This window comes from Neopelma chrysocephalum, unplaced genomic scaffold, assembly GCF_003984885.1.
Source record: "Neopelma chrysocephalum unplaced genomic scaffold, ASM398488v2 Primary Assembly neopelma1_96921, whole genome shotgun sequence".
In the NCBI taxonomy this organism is placed as follows: domain Eukaryota; kingdom Metazoa; phylum Chordata; class Aves; order Passeriformes; family Pipridae; genus Neopelma; species Neopelma chrysocephalum.
In genome coordinates this window covers 1,760,132-1,770,793 of record NW_020925564.1, presented here as the reverse complement: position 1 = coordinate 1,770,793, position 10,662 = coordinate 1,760,132, and positions in this window count along the sequence as shown.

Below are 10,662 nucleotides of genomic sequence, written 5' to 3'. Positions count from 1 at the left end.
TAGTATCCTTTTTCTATGGCTTGCCTGGTTTTAGTAACCCATGTTGTTTAGTCAAAAAAGATGGTTCCTTGTGGCTTCCCACTTCATGCAAGAGCCACTGTTCTGCGGCAGCAGGTCACTTTAAACTTATCTGAAATCAGTTTAAATTTTATAAAACCTACTTACAGTGCTTCAGGGAGAGCTGTTGCTAGTAGAATAAACAACAGTCTGTAATTGTGATAGTGCTGAAGTGCTTGGAGAAAAATCTCCAAAATTTATAATCCACTTACTGCACACATGCAATTGTCTTTTGTGTGTGTTTTAGAGCATCACAATGACTATGCATCTGAAAGCCCTGAGACTCTTGACAGTCAAAGATATTTTAAAGTCTGCAAGTGTCAGAAGAACATTGTCTAGGTTCAGTTAAAACAAGAGTAGATGGTAAAATATGCATAAAGGTGCACATGCTGCTACACAGGGGATGCTTATTTCAAAATGGATGGAATATGTGAAGGCTCTTGGCTGGCAGAAGCATGCAAGGTGCTTTACAGAAATGACATGCACATGGTCTGTTGGGTAATATGGGTCAGATAACTCTCTTGGTTTATTGAGTATTCCAGTGCACTTTGGTTCTGAGGACAGATAGTGACATGTTAAGCTTGCCAGATGTAAGGCTCAGCCAGGACTGTAATGAGAGCTGGGAGCAGAAGTGCATGTGAAAATGAGAGAGCATTTATCTTTTGGGAGGAAGAGAAAAAAAGGAAAAGGGAAATAGGGAAAAGCCATCTACTCACAGAAAATAACAGAAAAGGGTACACTTCTCTGCTGCACAGGAAACAAAAAAAGATAACTATAAATTACTACATGGGAATGATTGCATTATTTTCTGGACTGAGGTAGACTGATTTCTCCCTCCCACCCACAGAAACACATGTAAGAGTGTCAGTGTCCAAGTTCACACCCACAACCCCTACCCACCCATCTACCATCTACAGTATGAAATATATCTAAGTATTCAATCACTGTTGTCTTTAGAGCCCATCATGCTACTCCTTATAGGCTTTTGCATCCTATGAATATGTGAAATTTTGATATTGTTCCTGCCTTTAGTCTATGGACTGACACTGCCAAGGCACATATTTGTCTAGCACAAGGTCCTTTAGCACAAAAGGTTTGCAGTATGCTCTATTAAGGTCCGTTTTCTAAGACTCTCCAACAGATCAAGCAGACATATCAAAGACATAGTTTTCTGTTACAGCAAGTGGCATAGGTATTTCAGGCAAACAGAATTTGCATAAAACAAATTTTTTCTTACTGTGTGTGAGAAAAACAGACATTTAGACAATGCCAGCTTAACATTTTTTTGGTCTCAGTTTCCTAATTAAGACAGAAAAACATTAACTTTTAGTAGTAAATTTTAAAAAGTAGCTAAAGTTTCACAAATTCCCTTTGGAATTGTGCAGTATGTCCACTTGAGTTGACTTTTTAAAAAAAATACTCTTTTGAATACTGTGATAACCCAGTCATTCTTCTTACCAAAAATATGTATTTTTGCCAGGTTCTTTATTGTAGCAGGTTCCTTTGGATGCAATTCCTTATCCACTGAATAGTCCACTCTTAAAATGCATGTTCCTCTAATTAGGACATGTCGTTTAATAGAAAATTGAAGGCCTTAAGGAAACCTAGGTGGGTCTTCACTTGGTGGGTCAACCATTCCAGTCACTCCGTTACGGAAGTCCTCTAAATTGGTCAGGCACGATTTGCCCTTAGGGAAGCCATGTTAGCTGTCTCAGATCACCTCCTTATCTTGCATGTAAACATTCCTCTGTTACCAACAGTCCTTACAGTACAAATCCAAAACATAGCTCTGGACTACCTACTATGAAGAAAATTAACTCTTCCCAGACAAAACCAGTACACAAGCCTTAAGACAAGCATCTTCACATTCTAAAGGGAACATGTTTCCAGAGCACAGGAGCTTTTTTTATAGTCTTATAGCATACAAGAAACATCATTATGCCTACCGCTTATATTGTGCTAAATGTCTCTTCTTGGTTTTGTACTTCAGTTTTAGGTTATGCCCTACAAAAGTCACCACATGTAAGACACTGGCTTATTATATTAATTATTGACTTGCACCAACTCAAGTATGTATGTGACAGAGGAAGTGAAAGGTCATATTTCACAAAGTTCAAGTGATTCCCTATCCCACACCCCAGTCCCCCAGAGCCTCCTTGGGCAGCACTGGAGCAACTGCTAGTCACTGGACACTGGTAGCGGTGTCAACACCACGTCCCAGAGCCCCTGACCCAGCCCCGAATTGGCTGAGGCTCTGGATGTCTGACATAGGGGTAAGGGTGTGGCCACAGGGCACCAAAGCAATAAAAGCAGCAAAATGTGCTTTTCATGTTTGTTTCCTATCACCTTCATGGACTCCTGGTAGCTGGATATACACTGGATCTAGGGCTAGTAGCCGTAATTCTCTCTTTTAATCTTCCTTTTCTTCTTCCTCTCCTAATTTCCCTTTTTGATATTTTGGGTAGTCTAGGACTGGGTGGGTTGGCTTTTACTAAGTTGTATGGGTTGACATGTGCTAAGTCAATGCTTTGTGGAATGCTCTATTTTCGTTGTATGTTGCCCTTTAAACTTTTGCCAAGTTCTCTTATTTTCTAAAGTTTACCAGTAAAGGTAACTCCTGAGAAAATGTGTGAAGTGTTTCTCCTTTGCACTATCTCTTAAGGTTTTAAAAAAACTGAGTGCTGTTCCAATAAATTCAGTGGGCAAATTTTTGGAACCTAGTATATTTTTAAAGTAAAACTCCTTCAATGAGCTTGTAGCTTGGACTCTGTGGTCTTACACCATGTTTTTTCCTTAAGTTCCATTGTCTTCTGCTGTAGTGTAAAGGTAGCTTATTTTCCACATTCTTTTGCAAGCTCTTCATTTTTAGAGGGAAAATTCTCTATTAACTGTACTTCTTGCCACAATTATTCCTAATCTGATGGCCATTTTTGTTCTAGAAGGTTAGTTTTAGAAGACGTATTTTTGTACATGGTCATTGAGTACATGTACAGTGGATAAGGTGATTTGGTTTTAAAAAAAATCAGAGGTTTAAAATTTTTGAGGAGCTAGGTGATGTTAAGCAAATTTGATATTACTGATTGAGGAAAGTGAATAGCAGTCCTGTACACGTCACTGAAAAGCCAGATAATAAGATTTCCCATCCCTTTATAATCATGCTTAGCAGTAACTGAGAAGTTATGTGTTGCATCTTTATCAGAACACAAGGTAGGTGTATCGACAAATTCTCTTGATTTTGTTGACAAGAAGGGAGTGATGTAGGTGCCCTGTTCTTAGGCAGTAATATCTGTTTCTAAACAAAACCATATGTATTATGATCTACTCTTCCTTGTTAAATCATCAGCGGAAACTTGGCTTTAATGTTTGTAAATCTCATTTGAATATATTTTCTTTCCTTCATCTCAAACCAGCAATGAAATCATTATGAACTGCATCAAATTAACTGTATTCTGGATTTGAGCTATCAAAGGCTTATTCACAATTCAGTTTTGGTTTTTCCTGTGGCAGTTACTGTTAGAGAGTAATGCTATACACAGGAAAGGATCCTCAGCTGTATTGGTGTAATAGTGAAAGCAGGATAAAAAATTGACCTGTCAGAAAAGGAAAACAGCAGCAAAAAATGCCCACAATGCCAATGTATTTGCTATGCTGGCTCAATATATTCTTATTCCAGACTACATTGACCTTATGAAGAATGATCTTCACCAGTTTCTGTGACACTTTGCCAGGTCTGAGCCTTAACTGAGGAGGAGGATGCTACTGATTTAGATTCCAGAATATTCAGTCAGTCTGCTTCACTCTGCATTACCCTGCATGTACTGTATCTAATCTGTTACTTTGGAAGGGCCTGCAGCTGCTGTTAAGTGATTTATCTCAAGTAACCTCTGTGCTGTGACAGCTCTGAGATACTAGATGGTCCCAGCAGTGATAAGAGCAGCCACACTCAGCACAAAGTGCACAACTGCATATTCATATCAAAGTGGGGTTTGCCAAATAAAATCTGCAGTGCAGTGATTAATCAGTCAATTTCTTTTCGTACACAAAATTCATTAAGAGAACAATGCGATCTTCAATCTGTTCTAGGGTAAAGTAATTGTTATCTCATGAGTGGGCATGAAATTGGAAGAAATATCGACAAAGAGATAAAAGTTTTCTTTGTTATTTTTCATTTTAAAAATTGTTATTCAAACGCAAAGGCTTGTACTAGGAAAACCTATCTCATTTTACAGTTTTGAGATTAATCCTAACAGCAACTAAGAGGAATAAAGCCTTATTAACTGAGATTCCAAAGATCCATAATATTTGAATATTCTATTTTAAACTACACATTTTTTGAATACTGAATTTCTCGTGAACATGTTAAAATAACCTTTTTAGCATAAAAAGTATTTCAAAAGTTTTTAAGCAAATAAAAAATAACATGTCTTTAAAAGGCACATGATGATAAGAAGATACTAAAAAATTCCTCTTTTTTATTAAAATAAAAGCAAACCCACAAACAAAAAAGCCAAGCAGGCGAGAGGTCAAGTTTTCAATGTGTTTGAATTCCCAAAGGTCAGAATTTTGTTTGGCTGAGTTGAAATGGATGTGAGTCAGGGATGGCTTACAGTTAGCGTTACTTCAGTAAATAAACCTTTCAGAATTAGCTTTCCCCTAAACCAACTGTACTGAATAGCATCTGTTCCATCAAAACTAAGTAGGCCTTGTTCAGGTTTCTGGAAAGTATATCTTTGCAACATAAACTGTCAAATGATGCTGTACTGTGTGAGTGATTATTTGGACTTTGATTTGAGTCTGTGATCCAATTCAAACAACTGATATTTAGACTAAGTAAGAAATACACATTTTCAAGCCTTTTACTGAACATGAACTGTCCTTCTGCTGTCAGACTTCTTCAGTGACTGTATTGGGTTTACATGGAGAGGTTTTGGTAGTGAGGGGCTGTATAGGTGGTTTTTGTGAGAAGATGTCAGAAATTTCCCCCACGTCTGACACAGACAGTGCCAGATGGCTTCAAGAATAAGCCATCAGTGACTGTGACTGACCAAGAATAAGCCATCAGTGATGATGGTAGTGCTGCTGGCATTTAAGAAGGGGGAAAAAACTGCTGTGCAGGAGGAGCTGGAAGTGAGTAGTGAGAATATGTGATAGAAATGGCTCTGCAGACACCAAAGCCAGTGAAGGAGGGGAAAGGGTGCTCCAGGCATTGGAGGGTGCTCAGATTCATGGTCTGTAGAGAAGACCATGGTGAAGTAGAATGTCCCCTGCATCCCATGGAGGTCAATGGGAGTGCAGAGACCCACCTGCAAACCTTAGAGAACCTCATGCTGGAGCTGGCAAATTTGCCCAAAGCAGGCTGTTACCCCACAGGAAGACCACGCTGGAGCAGGCTGCTGGCAGGATTTGTGTTTCTGTGGGGAAGCCACACTGGAGCAGTCTGTTTCTGAAGGAGTGCAGCACCTGGAAAGACATCCACAATGAAACAGTTACTGGAAGACTGGAGGTGGGACCCACACTGGAAGAGGGAAAGAATGTGAGGAGTAATAAGTGGGAACAAATTGTGATGAACTGACTGCAACCCCCCATTCCCTATGCCCCAGTGCCGGTGAGGGGAAAGAAACAGTGAAATTGAGAGTGAAGTTCAGCTTGAGAAGAAGTGACTAGGGGGGAAAATGTGTTTTAAAATTTGTTTTTATTTTGCATTACCCTACTCTGATTTGATTGGCAATAACTTAAATTAATTTTTGCAAGTCAAATCAGTTTGGTCTGTGGCACTAACTGATCTCTTAAGTCCTTATCATGACATTTTTGTTGTATTTTCTCTCTCCTGTTTAGCTGAGGATGGGGAATGGTAGAGCTTCCAGCCAAGGTCAGCCCACCACAATGCCTTAAACAAAAATTCTGAAATAGAAAACATTAAGTTTTTAGTTAAAGTTTAGTACAAACCTAGGTTCAGATTAAGTGAGGTGGTTGTACCTATTGGTATAGCATGGATGCAATAGCTTTAAATCCGAAATACTAAGTCAAATAAGCAGAGTTCGTAGATCTATATATCTATATGTTTCCTGCATAGATAATAGAAAAAAGCCATACCTATCAAGAAAACCAGTGCATTCAGTAAAGGATATGAAAACTTCAAGGAGAGAAAAATATATGTTTAGAATCCTATTTCTGTCCTGAGTTTAAATATCCCCTGCAGTAAGCATCCATATGAAAATAGAACTGGTAAGCTAAATCTGCTTCTTTAATGTAGATGTCTTTGTCACAATTTGGGAAATAAATGTCTCAACCACTATGTGAATCTTACTTCCCTCAAAACCTTTGTATGTCCAGGTCTCAGCTTTAAAATATATTAGTATATAAATTCTGTTCTACATTAGCTTGTTTGCAGTGATAAATATTTTTGTCACAGAGCTGTGAAGATACATCTTTTTCTCTCCAGTCTTTCAGTGTCAAAATTCTGCAGATTATTTACCTCATTCTCATAAATGTGACTAATTATTTTATCTCTATTAAAACAGTTGTAGGAAAGAAGTGTTTGTGCATGAATCCACTTGCAAAAATGATGGAACCTTACCTGCAGATTTCAATAAATTAATTATATTCTTTATTGGTGTCTAAAATGGCTTCTCCATGACAATTCTTTTTCAGATTAAGGTGTTTTAACTCTAGAAGGCTGAAACTTCCTTTTCTGTCATATTTATGTCACCCATCAATTTATTTTTTTTTCTGGCAGAATTACCTATACATCAATTGCGTAAGGTTAGGTTGAACAAAAACTGTGGAAAGAAAAGTCAGTAAGTAAATTGCACTGCACAGAAACTGTTGTGAATTGAATGACTCCCAACAGGTCTTGTACGAGATATCTGTACTTCAACGTCCTTAGATGTCATACTAGTTCAGGATCCTTGTCGAATTTGTGTACATTTAGATGAATGCTTAACCACAGAATTTCAGTGTTGCTTGGTAATGGTAAATAAGACAGTGCTAAGTGTTGTTGTTGTTGAATCTGTCAAAATGCACTAGACACCAACAAAAATTGCAGTATCCTTTCTTTCTGTATATACATGCCTTTAAATTTTAGATAAAGTGAATTGTTGTAAAGAGGCTCTGCCATAAATTACAGCTGACAGTGGAAGTGATTAAGGCACATAGTTTGATTGCATGCATTAATCTCTACAACTTTTGTCAAGTCTAATTTAATTACCCACAGGTATATGTTTCTTTTTAATTTATTAACTTTGTCAGTAATCAGTTGCATTGTATGCTATTACTTTCAAAAGGTGAAACCCAGCTACAATAGTGGAAAAATCAAACAATGAACAGCAAAATGAAACATTAAATGTCACAACCCTCAAGTGTATAGTAATACTGTTAAATCCACTTATGAAATGAGACTATTTATTTAATCATGAAGGACTGTCAGATATCTTGATTTAGACCAGTCCATTCTCCCAGGTAAAAACAGTTGAGAAGCCTTAATCATTTTCTGTTGTGGAAACTGCTGTTCAGGTTATCATCAGCCTTACAGATTTGTATTTTTTTAACCAGCTTCATGTCTCTATTTGTGTCTGGCTATTTATTGCTTAGATGACAGTGCAGTCTTTTCCTCATGAACAAGTGATCATGAATACAGATATTTTATGATATATGACATTTTAATAGACTAATATCAGGACCCCAATTTTCAGCACGCTCATCATTTTAGGTCCCATGTACAAGCTATGCATATTCTCTGAAAATTTCTTTGTAATCCTGATGAGGTATTTAAGAATTCTTGTATAACTAGCATTATTCTTGTATACTAGCCTGTTCTAGTACTCTTATTGCATTGGTAGATGGTAACTCTCTACTCAAAATTCTCTACTCAGGAGCATTGTCTGGTCAGGTTTTTGAATTCAGTATTGCACAGTCTCATAAAGATCCATGTCTTTCACCTGCAAAATCTCTAACTACGTGGAAGATTGGGTGGTTTTCAGTTTGATCTTTTTTATATGCCTATTTTGTGGTTTTTTGTTTGTTTTTGTTTACCCATGCATTCTACTCTTTTAATGAATAGGCACAGAGGGGGTTTGGGTGGTTGGTTACTAAAATACATTTTAATTCTGATAAAAGTGTCAGGATTGGTTAATATTATTGGTTATTTCCACATTGACATGGACAAAACAAAGCAAACAAAAATCATTGTGTACCGGTAGGTGAGCAACTGCCAACATCTCAGAGCCAAGCTCTATTTCCTCTATGTCAATTAGTAAAATTTTGTACTGTGAAACTTCTGAAACAAATGTATAGCTGACAAAAGAATAATTTCTTTTTTAAATAACCGAAGAACTTTTACTGCCTACTTGCCCTTAACCAATGCACAGTAAACCATTTCAAACAAATATAACATTGAAACGTACACAAGGGAAATAAAAGAGGCTTCCTAAATTGCATAGTACATGCAATTATTATTATACTTGTTTAGTGGCTATATGAAAATAAACTGCTTACTTGTGGCCAATGGTCTTAATTACTGCACTAGCTGACAGAAATAAGCCTTCCCATGAAGTAAATATGTTGTACTATATGGCTATAAATTTAAGAATATATTTTTTAATATAGTACATATACATTATTACTGTCGTTGAACAATAAGTGCAGTATCTTGCAGTCTTTGAGAAACAATAGAAGTAATTAGGACTTGCAAACAAGAGCAAGACTGTGTTCTATGGTGTGCCAAACTTCATGAAAAAATAGATAGCATGATTCTGAAGTAGTGCACACAGAAGGGCAGCAGGGAAGCTTTCAGTTTGAAAACTGTATACCAACTATATGATACACCCAGTAAGTGGAGAGTGCTATGTGTATATTTATTGCGTCTTTTTTCTCTAATATATAGGCATTATACAGTGAAGCCTACTTTAAAAGTGTCATTACTTCCCACAAGGCTATATTTGACAGACTGAGTGAGAAAAAGCTATTCCAATTGCAGCTCAGAAGGCAAATCCTAGGCCAGGTGGAATACTGCAGAGAAAAGTACCATGAGGCCAATAAGAATTCATATTGTACATCCAAATTAAAGAAAATACTAATCAAAGTCAAAAAGCTCATGTGGGCTAGAGAGGTCCAGCTACATAGGAAGGCAATCCGTAAATTCGGAAGAAAATAGAGTGTAAAATGGCTAAAAGCAGTGAATGGACCTACCATTCTCAAACTGAGAATCATCATAAGACAAATAATAGTATCAAAAAGTGAAGGTCCTTCATAAACCTATATAATTCTGTATTAATTTGCATTTCTGTATTTTTCAGTTGCTACTGTTTCATGAAGAAAATTCCTGCTGCATTTAGAGACCAAAAAAAGAAGAAAAACGTGTTGGTTATTCATGAAAGCATTCAATACATTTAATCAATTTACAGAAATAACCTTGCAATGTAAGATAATAAAAGACAGCTTTAAACCTACCTGAACAAGGAGTTAAAATGTATACATTTATTGGACTAGCTATTAAAAGTCAAAATATTCTACAATAACTATTCTGTTCAATTTCTCCATGAAGTCCAGGGGTCTAATGCTGTATTATGCAGACTATATACTGCAGAGTTTTTCACTGTTAAGAGATCCTCTATCTCTTTTCTTTTCTTTACAGATACATTACCAGGAGCATCTTGGGTTTTGACACCAGTGTTAATTAAAGACAAACAATGAGTTAGGGATAGTGGAAATAAATGGGTGTGGGGGGAGAGAATGCGATACAGATCCTGTAAGCAATTGCACAGCTTTAAAAGTCACGCTTCAAACTCTGCAAATATACATTGAGAGAAATACACAAACTGGTCACCCAAATAATACAATTGTGACTTTATAGTCACAATTACCTCATTTTTTTGCTCCCATGTTGTGCTGGTTTGGGCTGGGGTAGTTAGTTTTCTTCACAGTGGCTAGTATGGGTGTATGTTTTCTATTTGTGCTGAACACAATAATGACAATAGATGTTTTCGTCATCTTTAAGCAGTGCTTACACAGAATCAAGGCCTTTCTGTTTCTTGTACTGTGACGCGAGATGCTTTGCATGAGAAATTGTGAGGAGACATAATCAGGACAAGTGACCAAAAGGATATTCCATGCCATATGACATCATACTCACTTACAAAGTGGAAGGAAGAAGAAGGAAGACGGGGCATGTTTGGAGTGATGATGTTTCTCTTCCCAAGTAATTGTGAAATGTGATGGGACCCTACTCTGGTGGAGACGGCTGAACACCTAACTGCCCGTGGGAAGCAGTGAATTAATTCTTTGTTTTGCTTTGCCTGTGTGCATGGCTTTTGCTTTGATTATTAAACTGTCTATCTGAAACCATGAATTCTCTGGATTTACCCTTCCAATTTTCTCCCCCATCCCGTTGGTGGAAGAGTGAATGGCTGCATGTGGCTTGCCTGCTGCCTAGGGTTAAACCATCACACATGTAAACAACGTTGAATCCAGGAAGACAGTATAAAGAATGGAATTTTTGCTCTTTAAGTATTGGAGCAGAACAGCAATGAAGAGACAGGAGGAACACTGCTTGTTGAAACAAGTTATTGCCTGTTTACTGGAGATGAGGTTAAATGTGCTCGTTTTACA